Source organism: Macrobrachium rosenbergii, chromosome 44 (genome assembly GCF_040412425.1).
Source record: "Macrobrachium rosenbergii isolate ZJJX-2024 chromosome 44, ASM4041242v1, whole genome shotgun sequence".
NCBI classification, from domain to species: domain Eukaryota; kingdom Metazoa; phylum Arthropoda; class Malacostraca; order Decapoda; family Palaemonidae; genus Macrobrachium; species Macrobrachium rosenbergii.
This window is the reverse complement of record NC_089784.1, coordinates 9,618,254-9,632,946: the sequence shown is the minus strand read 5'-3', so window position 1 is coordinate 9,632,946 and position 14,693 is coordinate 9,618,254. Positions and strand designations below refer to the sequence as shown.

The following is a 14,693-nucleotide window of genomic DNA, read 5'->3' as shown; positions in this document are numbered from 1 at the left end:
TATATCCATGATGGTATTTTAAAAATCCTCAATTATAAAGCATTAATGGGAAATAGATATGAATATTTTTCATGAAATAAAATATACAAGACTTTAGGAAGTATTGTAATTTAGAAAATAGTCTTCATATAAAGCATATATTTTGTTCAGGTAAAGGCAAATATACACTAAACCTTTTAATATTTAATTACATCTGCTTAAAATCATTAGGTTTTGGGCAATAAAGAACTTGTTCAACTTTTAACCTTTGGCTCTGGTTCAAAGTGACAGAAGGGACTGTAGTGGAAGTTTGTTCTTAAATTTTCTACGACTAGTAGTTTTTGGTTATTAGAATTCACCTATAGAAATTTAGATGGAACAACTGTATGAAGGAGAAACCTGATGTAATATATGTCACTATTGGTGATTAAGTACAAAGTTGAACAGAACCATCTAAATGGAGTTCAGGACTGTGTTTGTGTAACATCACCCCTAACTTTTCCACTTTCCATTTCGGTACAACTAAAATATTTACCTTGTGTTGGTCTTGTATAAGTACTAGAGATCAAGCATAGCTTTGGATAATTTGGAAAAATAAATTTGGGAACTAGGATAACTGACATTAGTTTGCTGTCAGTTATTTTGAAGGATACTTAAAACTAGGAATACTTGCCCTTTATCTCAGGAAGTGACTGCCATAAGTTATGTTTACACTGCAAACTCGAATTTTTGTGTAAGTCTGTTTCATTAATTCACCTGGCACTGCTTACAGAGCAAGAATAAGTACTGTATACAGTACAAGAAGCAAGTTTAAATTAAGTAGGCTGCCTGGTAATGACAAAAGATATGATGAAGTCTCATGAAGCTAACCAAAAATATAAGGGTAGGAAAAGAGGCCTCCAGTGAATCTTGTGTTATAGTAAACATACCCGTAATTTGAAAGAAGATAATTGAATTCAGGTTGACAGAAAATAGGACATTAGAATTCCAAATACTTCTGACAGGAGAATTGGTGGAATGGGAGGTTGAAGGATTGGAGTGATCATATTTCTTTGGGGGATTGTGAACCAGAGCCTATTTCCAAATGAAAAATATTGTGCAAGAATTAGTTTTTTCATCCTGAAATTTCATTAAAAAAATAGCTGTAATAAGGCCTGGGCCAGAAGCCCTAACAGTCTTCAGAGAAGTATAAGAACTCAAAGACTGCAAGTAAAGACTTAAGGGACAATAACAATTAGACGGATAGAATGTGATCAAGAATTTAGAATGATCTTCCTACATCTGTTCTGACTGCAGTACTTAACCCTTTAAGAAGTTATCTATATAGGGCAGTTGGTTATGCCCCACTTTTTCTACTTTCATTTTCTTCATGGGCCTGGGTTAGATGGGGACGTTAGGTTGTTTGCCCTATTGACCATGGCAGCTGACAGAGTCTATTCTTACAAGTTGAAGTGACCACATTGACTGATTTTATACATTTTAAATGAGAATTTAACCCTATGAGCGGCATCCACTTTTATTTCTTTAGGCCTTGGACTAAATTTTATATTCTATTCAATTCTACATGAGAAATTAAGTAAAGTATTCACTCAAAGTTTTCTATGATAAATAAACCACAGTTAAATATTTGAATTGTACATCAACATTTTTAGACGAGTGCTGTGGTTGACATTGAAGTTATCACACTCTTAGTAGGCTACTTGGACATTGTGTTTAAAAGCACCTATGATCTTTTATAATTTCATATATTTCAAGCATTTTATCGTAAGAATTAAAGGATCATACACTGTTCTGTCACATAAAACCTCTCACTTCTTTGTTTAACTGACCAAAGGAAAACTGTTTGGAATCCATTACTAGTTTAATTCAGCATTTTCAATTTAAAATTAAGCACAGGATATTTTACACTACTTTAGTGTTTTCGTCGATAATGATGTTTATGCTGTTTACCAGACCATTATCATATATTTTTTGTGCAGGTCAGCTATTTCACATGGAACGACATACTGTATTCTTATAATCAATGGTTTCACTATTAAGAAATTTGTTGAACTTTGTATCCTCATGCATTATCCAAAAATCTAACATTTATGAAATTTGGATTTTTTCATGGCAAGTTCTTTTCAATTTAATTCCATCTTTGCAACCTAAATATTAATCTAGACATACTGATTACTTTTTTAGTTTTCTGTAAAAGAAAACTATTAAGATGGCTTTGTCTGTCCGTCCGCACTTTTTCTGTCCGCCTTCAGATCTTAAAAACTACTGAGGTTAGAGGGCTACAAACTGGTATGTTGATCATCCACTCTCCAATCATCAAACATACCAAAGTGCAGCCCTCTAGCTTCAGTAGTTTTTTTTTTTAAGCTTAAATTTAGCCATGATCGTGCTCCTGTCAACGTTATAGGACAAGGCACCACCGGTCTGTGGCTGAAAGTTTCATGGGCCGCGGCTCGTACAGCATTGTACGTTGTACAGAAAATTCAATTGCGCCGAAGAAACCTCGGCGCATTTTTTTACCGTTTTTTATTGTCATTACGAACGAAATTATTAGACTGAGAGGATTTTCGTATTTTTAAGGTCCTGGCCAAAAAAAGAACTATAGATAGCTTTTTATGGCATGTTTTTTTACTTTCATGTTTTTGCTCTGGTATAAAGGCTGACATATTCTGGATTAGGGTGGGGGGAAGGCAACGGCATTATTCGAATTGTTTGTTATACTGTATTTGTAAAAAAATGTATAGCTTCATGTGTGACTAATGTCTCTTCACATAAAATGTATTTAATGAAAAAACTGCCATGAAATATGAGTAAATTAATTGTTTGCATCCTACCGACTTTATAAAAGTATCAAAACACCCCAAAGTCAAAACAGTTTTTGTTAGTACTGAAATTTGTGTCGAAATGACCGGACCCATGTCATGTCATAGTTGCCAACTCGCACATTGCAGTGGAAGGCAGTCATTCCACGAGAACCTTCCCATTGACCATTCAGTTGTCAGACTTTCAGTCAGTACTGATAAGCTTTCCAAGGACTGTGTTCCCGCTTTAGTGCTCTTGTGCACCCCGTACTGGAAATCGTGTTTATTTCACAAGGAAGGCAATACAACACAGGCTTTTGAAAAGGAGACGCTTGGCTGCCCCAGGTAAGGTTAGTGTAGAATTCCCTGTCATGGACATAGGGTTTGTCTTTCTTGAACTTTACTTAACTTTCGGGAGTTAAAAGTGAATCACTATGAGTAGGCTAATGCATAAGAAAATGTGTCCTATGAAGAATTACTGTACTTGGAAGACTTGCAAATATTAGCCAAATGCAAAACCGGGTATCCGGTATATTAAAACAGTCAAGTACAGTAATGGCCTACACTTGTTTTATGGGCTAACTTGCCATTTTCAATAGTATATATTATTGATAGGCCTACTTTTTGGAGGCCATATGTATATAGGTCTATTTCTATGCAATTCATGGATAGTGGCCACAGAGACGTTTTTCTTATGAGAGCATGGTGTCCGGTAATAAGAAAAACGTTTGACAACTGAAAACTTGAAAGGTGGCGAGTCTAAAATGAGTCAGTCATGAATATGTTATTTGTTTAACTCAGTGTTACTTAATATTATTGATATACCTGAACCATTATGCTGTAACTTTGTTTTTTTATTTTACTAACTTTAAGAACTTAAGGTATGTGTAGGTGGCGAGCGGAGTGAGCCATATCAGCTGGGGGTAGCGGGGCGCTGTATGCCCCCCGCCCCCGAGAAAGTTTTGGAAATTTATGCACATTTTGGAACATTTTGAAGTCATTTAAGAGCTGTATTGAGTTAATAAAGCAGCAAACAGGTGTGCCACACCCACCCACCTTGGAATGAATTTTACTGTTATTATTTATTATTATTTTTATTATTTCGAAGGCTATGGGGCAAACCAAGTTTTTTTTGGGGGGGTGAGCCATCAGTGTCTTAAGGAGACAAGTGCCCCTTCCCCCTTGACGCCCCTGTGTACTACTCCTAATGACTACAACTATTAATCTAACTATTGCAGATAAGCAAACATTTAACCCAGCAACGTGCCTGCAATTCAGAGTAACTTGGATGTATAGGCACGAGTATCCACGTATTTGAAAGAAAAGTCAATAGAAATTTCTTGCAGAAATTTGCCCTATTGTCTTTTAAGGAGGGTTTTATATAGCAAGTCTGTCATAAAGTCTTGTTCCTTAAACTTTCAAATAGTTGAAAATCTGGATAAATTAGTTATCATTATCAACTAATTAGCTAGCCTAGCCCAATAGATTTATTATATTGTTGCCTCTTGTGAAAAAAAAAATGTATTTCCGATGGTCAGTTCAGAAGAGCTGCTGTTTTTTTTTAAATTGCTGAAAACAATGCTTAAGTTTTGGACAGATACGCGATGGTTATGGAGGAGCACTGTTTTGACTCGTGTATGTTATTTAAATGCTTATATAGAAGCAGCGAGACAGTTGATTCGAAATATGCTGAATTCGCAAGGCTTGGTAGAGTCAGAACATAATAACAAACACTAAAAAATCGACCAACAACGACTGAGATACGCTTGTCAAACCTGGCAGTTACCTGTATAGAAATAGATTTAGCCACTGACACTACGTTCCCAAAAATCGGGCATTCATATGAAAGAATTGGCTATTAAACGTTCATTGGGTGAAGAAAATCAATAAATGTGCTCATTTATTTTCTCACCAACTTGCCTTAAAATAAAATAAAGAATTTTTTCCATTTGAACAAACCTGTCGAGAGAAAAAAGAAACAATGACACGACTGATTGCTCTTGTTTTATGCAGGTGCAGGCAGTCGTTAATCTAGTGGCAATGTTCCGAGATCGAGATCATCGTAGCGTAGGATAATGGCGGTTGACATAATGGGTGTTTGTCTTGCTGATTGCTGGGTATCCAAGTTGATCTTGGCGGATGTTCGAGGGTTCTAATGCAGCTCTGTGGTCTTAGGTCTGTGAAGGGAGAAGCAAAAGCAGGAAGACAGTTAACAATAAAGATTAATTTTGCCGCTACGCAAACCATGTTATTGATGAAAGCTTCTTTGAGTAAAAATTATGATTAAGATATTCATTCAATATATAAAGGCCCTTTTTACAGCCCTACGTTCGCTTACATGAGTACTTTTGTAAATTTTGTTGGTATTCAGCCAATCTGTCTTATGATGTAAATCTGTGCTATAATAGTGTTGCAGTCATACCTTTTTGGGATCCCATTCTTCAATCACGTTTACGTTTACGTTCTTCCAAGCGACCAGAAATGACAATCATCGCCAACACTGCGCTACGACGATCTCGGAGGCTTGCCATTTGATTAACGAGTGATTCTGCATTTGCCCAAACGGAAAGCAAGCTGCCTTCAACCATAATAAATTCATTACAGAATTTCATTAATGGAGCGAAGTTAAATGCATTCCATCATTTAATTAGCTCCTGTTGTTCGTTTACTCCGTACTTAGCATTATGTTTTTCTTTCCTAAGTCTAAACTGCTTTTGACTGTTGATACTTTTCAGCATATGATGATAACTGTTAGTTTATATGGATGTCACACTTGCTAGGTGATAACTGCTCCGGCAGCGCAGTCCCCTTGTCAGCAACATCTTTTTTCTCTTGGAATCAGTAGAATTCTGAAATAAAAGGGTAAATTTTGGGACACTATACCTTTACAAGATGCTGAAATGCATTATTAAATGTAAAAAACATTCACAGTTGTTTAGGGAACAGTGGTTCAGTACATCAAATTTCTATAGATACAGTAAGTATCGAGCGATGTTCACAAGTTTTTTAAAAGATTAAAGTTATGATGCAAATCCTAGATCATCGTTTCTCCTTTGCAATAGAGTAACGTAGTGCTGACGACCCGTTACCATGGTAGTGTGACGCTGATTCTGAAAACGGACATTGTCTTAAGGCAACTTGTGTGAGACGGCTGATTTCCGCATTACAAAATGGATATCTTTCGTCTTTGGCGATAAGAAATGCATACGATGTGGCGAAGACCACTAGGAATCATAGCGTGCGCTTACATTTTCTTATTCTAATGGGTTATGTCAGGGAAAGCATGAAGGAAAAGGTTTACAAAACTATCGAAGTTAGGCTACACTTGTGTACCTTTTTTGACTAGTGGTTGCTTCGCTCTTGCAGTCTATGGTAACATTTTAAGTAGGTCTTATGCAAGTATGAAGCATAAATTTATTTGCTTCCAATAGCTGTAGCTTTCGTTAAACATCCGCATAATTTTTTTTTTATCCTGTCTAGCTTAACATTCAGAAATTAAAATCAGGCGACAGTGCCTATTGGCCAGGTTCTTTCTGTTCATTTATTATTAAACTTGATAATTTTAATTTATTTTTTAGTCGTTATTATTTGTCTTATTTTTTTTTTAGTTTGGATGATTTTATTATTCATCCATTTCGAGGTTTCTCTATAGCTTTATTATTTATTTATTTATTTTTTTTGTAATTGACCGTCGGATTTCTGTTTTCTTACTGGGCTCCATTCCATGTTAGAGCTGCCTTCTTATAACTAAGTCTAATACTAGGTTCCTCCAACTTACCCTCTTTCAGTTGGTATGGCCAGCAAGCTTTTTCTTTCTTTTCGTGTGTCACTTCACTTTTTCAACGTGGAAAAATTGTATCAGCATCTTTTTTTGAACAGAGAAGAGCCGTTCACTTTCTTACCATTTATAAGATGAGAACTTCCATCTCTTGTCTTTTTTTTTTCTGGGATGGAAACCGGAAAATGATGCAGTTCAAGGCTTCGACTTGGTGACTGCAGTCAGGAATTAAACCCCGAATCCTACCTAATTTATGGGATGGGGGATTGAAAACAGTGTACCGAAAGAACAGAATGTCTTTCATCGTTGATAATGTGTTGGTGCCTGAGAGCGCCATGGTGTGTTTAGAGCCAGTCAGTAGTTACCATGGCAACACCAAGTCAGATTTCGGAACCACCTTTTGGCAACCTCGTCAGTCGGTAATGCCAAGATTTTTGTAAATTATTGTCGTCTATCTTCCGTTCTTGGCTGTGCTCACGGGAACGTAATGGGAAGAGGAGAAGGGGCAGTCTTCGGTGAATTATTAAAATAATTACAGCGAAAATAAGGTTATTTACGATTCCCCCTTCCGTGACGTACCGTGTCCCCTACAAATTATGATATACACTTCTTTCCCTATGTAATGAACGAGTTTATAATAATGATCCCCTCAACATAATCAAGTAGTGTTTTTCAGATATTAGAATAATTGAGTGAATTGTTATAGTTTTTGCATGAAAGCTTTGTGATCGATATTAAATGTTAAAAGTTATTTTGCTCAAGAAGAATTGAATTCTCAGTGAATTGGAGTTGGAGTGCAGCATCGATCATTAATCGGCCAGAGAATTACAATTCATAAAAGTGCTCGCTCGCTGGTAAAACTTCCTCTTTTGCAAAGCAGAAGGCTATTTCATTATCTTTATCGCCATTCCTCTTAACCCACTTTATTCTTCCGTCCCTGTCATAGCATGGTATCGTAACGGCTATCTTTTAATAACGCCGGAAGCGCTTGAGGTTGATAGGTGAAGCCTGACTCTAATTGCTACATCACGAGTGAAGAGATAGAGGGGAATTGGATCCTCCCCCCTCCTCCCGCCCTCTACTTGGGGAGCGTGGGCTTGATTAATAATATGAGCTCTGTGTTAATCATACTCAGTGCCGTCCACCCGATAGCTATTGCTATGAGCTGTGAATGATGACGTTTGCACAGCCCCGAAATGATCGTTACGTTAACTGCAAGATAGATAGGAGTTAATGGCAGCCTGTAAACAAATGCGAATTCATTTTTCGTGGCGAAGGGCGAGATAATAGCTAGCCGCAATGAAGTCTGCGGTTATATTAGGCTTTATGGTGAAGCAGTTTGCCAAAAAATATATGTGGGAGGATTCATATTTTAAGAGCCCTCTTACGTATGATAGCAATTGGTGAGACTGTTATTTGTTTAAATCATTTCCAGTAAAGTATTTAAAAATTCGTATCAAGTGCTAGATTAGCCATTACTGACGGTAGGCTATAGACAACCGCTTTATTACTACTACTACTACTACTACAAGATATTAAAGAAAACGAGAACACTAGTAGGGTCAACTGGAAGAAACGCACCTTTGCTCGGGTTGATTAAATTTGAGTTGCATTTTCTCCCATTGTAAAGGTATTGATGGTATTCCAAACAAATGTCTACAGGTACGTAATTAAACATACTATTCAATAAGCGACCTGCTACTAGAATTAGTGTTTCTGTAATGTACTTCATGGTGAAATCCCCCCCCCCTAGCTTTCCAAGAAACGTACTTCATACATCGTCATTCCGAGATCTACTTTTTATGACCCTGTTATATTGTTGACGATTTTGCTGGCTTGACCAGCAAGTCGGTACGAATGATTGTTATTTTTAATAGTGACCTCAAGACTCGAAGTTTTTAATTGTTCACATAAGGAAGAGTTTGGATCATCACGGTCCGTAAAATGGATGTCAGGTTTTCTACTCTAAAGTTTTAGGCCCGTTCGAAAGAAACTGTTCTAAACATTACTGTACACTGTTTTGCCGAAGCGGTTGCTACTATCGGTTCTTAGCAATTAAGGTATTTATTTCTTAAAGAGAGTAAAGGAACATTTGAAAGAAAGTTGATGAAATCATTGCTCATGAAGCGTTTAAGAATCTTGTCGTATACATCTACTAACTAGTAAGCCATCCTCGACACAATCTGCTGTCGACAGCAGTAAACAGCAACGTAAAAACTAGGCTGACTGAACGTGGTAACATAAAAAAAAAAAAAACAACCAGCGAGGTCCCTTTAAGAGGCCACATACAATACTTTTATGAGAAGGTTCCGCAGACTAGAACGGCCACATGAGTAGCGAGAGAGGTAAAGAGATGATAATCTCTTGACCATGTGGCCTAGACCTTTTCTTGTCTTAATCGATTAGAAACTGATAAAGGACATTTATATTTATGTAGGACCCGTACGCTTTTCAGAGATGCTTGGCATTGCCCATCTCTGACGATGTCAGCAATATGGTGACGTTCATCAGTACAATATCTGGAAAGAAACTGGCGAAGGTGGAATTATACAGTGCTCAACCTGTTGGTCGTTGCTCACCCTCGGCGTATCTGGGCATCGCGGCATGCTAATGACAGGAGAGCGGCTGCGCTTCTACCGTATGCTTTGAATGCATATTGATGCAAATGAACATGCGCAAAAGCAGCCTGTCTGGCCTACGTTAGATAAATATGATAGCTACTTTTTTTAAGTCGGCTTCACTGTTACGGGGTCTCTCTCTCTCTCTCTCTCTCTCTCTCTCTCTCTCTCTCTCTCTCTCTCTCTCTGTCCTTCGACGATCAGTGCTATTGTGTCACCAGTGTATAATTTAAAAAAAAATTCATCTACTCTGGCTTTCTCTCCCTCTTTCGTTGGACATATGTCTGTATGTGTAAATAAATAAACAACATACATGTTGGTAAGGTTGTTTATTTTATGCTGAAGAAGCAAAATGTAAAATGTGAGCGAGAAAAATAAAAATGGTACTAGAAAATCTTTGATTCCATTTGGCTGTGTTCGCGAGATGGATGTCCATTGATGTGAAATATTTAGTTGAATGCCTTGAATTCCCTAATATTTGACAGGTTTTGAGTGAAGTCGAGAAATATGTTTAATTAACTACAAGACTGTAATAGATGAAATTCGTAACGTGTGTGTTGAATACTATGTATGGGAACACGGTTTTTAAGTGGCCAGCAACTGGGGGCTGTTGTTAGAGGTGGTTCTGTTAAGCCTAACCTTATCATATCAGGTGTTGCCCTGGACAGTATTCTAGGACCTTTCTTATTTGTAATTTTCGCTTTGCTTGCAATTGGAGTTGCATCAACTGATTTTCGGCAGTTGATGCAGCTCCAATTGCAAGCAAAGCGAAGTAAGTGTTAGTTGTAGCAGATCGGATTGGATCTGCAAGTAATGTAATGATGGGATATGGCCGTGTGAAGTTAAAGTTGAGCAAAACCAAGACTATGTTACTTGGACGGTATGTACCTTACTCCCAGCCCAGATTTTTGTGCTTTGTAACATTGTATTTGACCATTCCATATGATCGATTGTAGACCCAAAAAGTTATAAAGTTGCCAGAAAGCTAGATATTCTTAAGACTTCACATAGGTAGAGTTCAGTGGTCCACATCAGGCCTCTTGTCCCCTTTGACACCTCACCACACTTGCCTCTGGGCAAGGGCCGTTTGATCTAAACAACCAACTAACCTTCAGACGAAACCACAATCTTGTGGTTTTCTTTGTCCCGACAATGATCATTATTTTAGAACCATCTTTGGGAGGCATCCTGGTTCAACATTTTCCATGAGCTTTATTTCACAAAGGAACGTCAGCTGTGCTACAGTTAACATTACTTTTGTAGATCACCCGTATTCACATTCTGCTGAGATGTCTGGATGTCATAATTGCCCAGTGGCAAAAGTCTTACATTTCATTAACCGTGAAGGTTTGTGTAAGACTCTTTCTTAGTGTTTTTTGAGAACAGAGACTCTGGTTCTACTTTGAAGTGACAGGGTTGCTTATATCTTGACTGCTATTCGTTCCTGTGTAGATTGGTTGTGATCTATTTTTCTGTTATTTCCATCTACATTCTATAATATTTCCTCTTATATTAGCTCAGTAATTTTCACTTATATAAATACAAGCACATCTGTATTCTTGAAGCTTGCTTAGCGTGTTAATGACTTTTTACTGGTTTCGCGTAAGTTTAATAACGGTCTGAATTGTTAAAATAATGATAATAAGACGAGTGGTAACACAATCACCTGTACGTTGCAATATCAATTCCAGAATAAATTGCAGAATGCATGGCGTAGCATTCCAGCTCGCGACTGTTTTTTTTTAACAAGATTGATACCTTTTATCAGTACTGTGATAGTTCAGTTATTTAAGCATTTATAGATCTTGTAGGGCAAGGGAGATTTCCCGTCAGGAAGACCATGAATATTTTGTATGTCTCATGTATTTTATGATCTCTTTTTCCATCCATTTTCTCAAAATAATCTCAGCTCGATGTTATCTTCACTGGATACGTCAGCTGTGATGCGTCCCTACCTGCTGTTACTGTGCCAAGGTGCATGGTAGGGTAGGGGACGGAGGTGATTAAAATTTCGGGAGGGATTTGAAATGGGTAGATTTGATGGATATAATCGCTTTCTTATTTTTGAGTTTTCATATTTAAAGTAGGTTATCCTTGTGTCGTGGGTTAATCTTGCGTCTCATTCCACGTGTTTTATGAAGTTTGAAAACATCACTTTGACACGACAGTCTTATTTGCTGCTTGAACTTAGAATCTTATTCAAAGAAAGTATGACCAATGAATATATTTGTAGATAAATAAATGAAGTAGATAAATAAATGAAGTACCCTTCATATTCTTTTAGGAAGATAGAACATTGTGAATGACATTGTCATTTTTCATATGCTCCTCTTTGTTTATCCGTTTTAAAAATAGATAAATAGATAAATTTACAGCCACTGATGAAACAAATTACAGGTCGTATACTAAAAAGAGAGACCTTTATGACCGAGGTTGTTGTCGCTGTTCTCGAGCATCGTTTGTTTATTAGTTTTACGACGTTCCTATCTTATCAACCATAAATCTTGGGGCATTATTTTCGTTTTCATTTTGTTTTGGTGCGTCATGTCACTCTATTTTTGGTTGCGTGTGTAGAATCTACTAAATGAATGAATAAACAAAGCGATTTATCTATTTACAAAAGCGACGTCATAAAATTGGTAACTGTCGTAAAGAACGTCCTATAATTTTCGCCAATGGTATGAAAGACCTCGGGTTATGTTGCATGATACGCTAGACCGTTTCCCAAGGCCCCGGGGTTCGCGAGTCGGGACACTACACTATAATCACGCCTCAGTTCCCATGCTGACGTTGTGAGGGTGGGTTGTAGTAGCTCCCTCTTGTGTGGCGGGATTTAGCTTGTGTTTTCCATGTGGACCAGACTTGATATGACCGCATGCACCTAGAGTAAGTGTCCATTCTAGCAGTTTTTTTTTTATTGCAAGTAATTTTATTCGTAAAATGTTTATAAAGTAACTGTAAGTATGACTATTAGTGTCTTTCTCATGACTGGTTTCTCATAGGGACAAAGCGTGTTCAATCCATTTTGTTCTTTTTAGTTTCTAAGAAACACAGTTACTGCTTATTTAGTATTGTCGTATTGTTCAAAATAATGAAGACGGACCATACATACCTGTTCTTTGATGTAATAGCTTAAATCACAGAGTGCTTTGTATATTTTCCTTGATGCAGACTTTTTAGTGTTTAGCTACTTTTTATTGATTGCAAGAGCTTGTCTCAGAAGTGGAAATGAGACTAGAAGGAAAGACATATGAAAGGATGTTCATGTTAACCAGATGTTTTTATATACCGGTACTTTGTTACTTAGATATCTATCAATGAGGATGTTAGATTTATGTGGAACAAAGTAACGATATTTAACTTTTGCTTAGGGAAAAAAGTAAAGGCAGTGTGCACATGCACTTATGTGTAGGCCTATTCATTTATCCACGTCTGGCAGTTAATTGTGAACATGTAAAGTAGGGTAACACAATCTATTTTCAGGCTGAAAGTACAAATTGGCGTAAACACAAGCTCGTTTGATCCATTGCTTTCATGAATTTTTATTTAGATACAGAGGCCAGTGGGACCGCTTATCTAATCTAGTCAAGGCAAAAAGAGTTGAAGGGTCCAAGAGTTGGTGACCACGGAAGCAGGGTTAGAGTAACACAGTTCAACATTAGCATGAGGAAGACTATTATGTCGGTAAATTCAGTAATTACACGTCCTTCTGAAAGGAATTTATGCAGGATTTGGTTGACAAAATCTTGTGGAAATCAAAATAGTCTGTAATCCTTTGTTCGAGTAATTTACTGGAGACATTAGCATTACTGAATACTTTATAATTAATTTAACAATTTGCATATGACTCAGTGGTGTAAATTATCATTTGGTATTTAAGATAATGTATTTATTACGATATTCAAATGAATCACAACTAAGCATGGAGTGTCACTTGGGGCCACACAAAGGCATAGGTCACTGGGAATTATCAATGATTTTTTTTTTTTGAGCGGTACCCTGTTGACAGTAACTTTGGAATAACTGGATTTGCATATGGAGAGGTTTTTTAAGGATAGAAATTATTTACCGGGCTGTCGTGTCAGGGGCGTTTCCAGTAGAAGTTATTTACCTGACTAGGACGAGAAATTTGAGGTAATTACGGGCCTTATTATTAGGATGTATTATTTACCTGACATGGCATATGTTAAGCAGTGATGATTTGTGACAGTGAATGGGAGATTATTCAACTGATGGTCACGACAATACATTTAGTGCCGTCAGTGCACCTCACGCGGCGCACTGTAGGTATACGCTTCTTTGCAGTGTCCCTTCGGCCCCTAGCTGCAACTCCTTTCATTCCTTTTACTTTACTTCCTTTCATATTCTCTTTCTCTTTCTTCTATCTTACGTTCTACCCTCTCCCAACCATTGATTCATAGTGCAACTGTGAGGTTTTCCTGCTGTTACACCTTTCAAGTCTTTTTACTCTCAATTTCCGTTTCAGCGCTGAATGACCTCATAGGTGCCAGCGCTTAGGCTTTGGCCTAAATTCTGGAATGAGTTCTGTTCTTAACACACTCTAAAGGTAGAGGGTACTTACTGTCTGTCGTAGATGCAGTGAATGCTTTAATTCGAATTATTTTCACCACGTCATTTGTAAATCCAAGGTCTGAAGACATTGTATGAATCTGTCCCGCTCCGAAGACTACAGCAATGCGTTCTCGAGCTTACGGCAAAAGGCATTAAGGCGAATAAACGTAACTGTTTTATTTTGTATCTGTACCACCTTGTTGGCATATCATAGAAATTCGTCAGAATAATCCTTGCGGCTTGCGGTAGTATGTGTGGTGCATACGTTGATAAGACGTACTTCATTCACTTGGGCCATGAATGTCACGCGTGCATCCATGCTTCTAACAGTTCATTGGCCTTGGCTACAACGGTAGCGTTTACAAAACAGAGTTATTTCAATGGAGCTTTAACTATCATGTTTACAAAACGGGATTCCTTTGATAAATGCTCAGCTGTCGTAATTTGCGTGTCCATTTCCTGCACTAGCAACGGCAGTGAGGTAAATAATTCTGACATTCATTCATTGTCGTGGTATATGTGAAGCTGTTTTAATGAATTAGTAAACATGTTCTCTTGATCTTAGATTTATTCACATATTTGAATCCTGTGGAAGTAGATGCATGACTGAAAGACTGGCTACTGAATGCTGTTCAAACTGTAACAACCGGATGGCAGTTTTCAGCTGACTCCTTCACTCTCTTGGCTTTCGAGCCTGTGCCGCTCCGACCTACAGATACCACGATCCCTAGTACTATCTGCTGCCACAGTAATGTTCAGAGACCTAGCGTTTAATCCCGTAGGGGATTAGTGCCGTCAGTGAACCTCATGCGGTGCACTGTAGGCATTACTTAAGGTTCTTTGCCACGTTCCTTCGGCCCCTTGCTGCAGCCCCTTTCATTCCTTTTACTATACCTCCGTTCGTATTCCTTTTTTTTTTTTTTTTTTTATCTTACTTTCCACCCT

General features: G+C 37.6%; 1 protein-coding gene across 4 annotated transcripts in view; it reads left to right on the top strand.

Moving 5' to 3' along the window:
• Positions 1 to 2,902: 2,902 nt before the first annotated feature.
• The window catches only part of LOC136829321 (uncharacterized), a 95,787-nt gene continuing 83,996 nt past the window's right edge, over positions 2,903 to 14,693 (top strand). The window contains exon 1 of one of the 4 annotated variants that reach the window (XM_067087693.1): positions 2,903 to 3,125. The gene's annotated coding sequence lies outside the window, so the exon portion shown is untranslated. Of the gene's footprint in view, positions 3,131 to 11,937; positions 12,063 to 14,693 lie in introns of those variants that run through there. The other 3 variants (XM_067087694.1, XM_067087692.1, XM_067087691.1) reach the window with 3 other exon arrangements.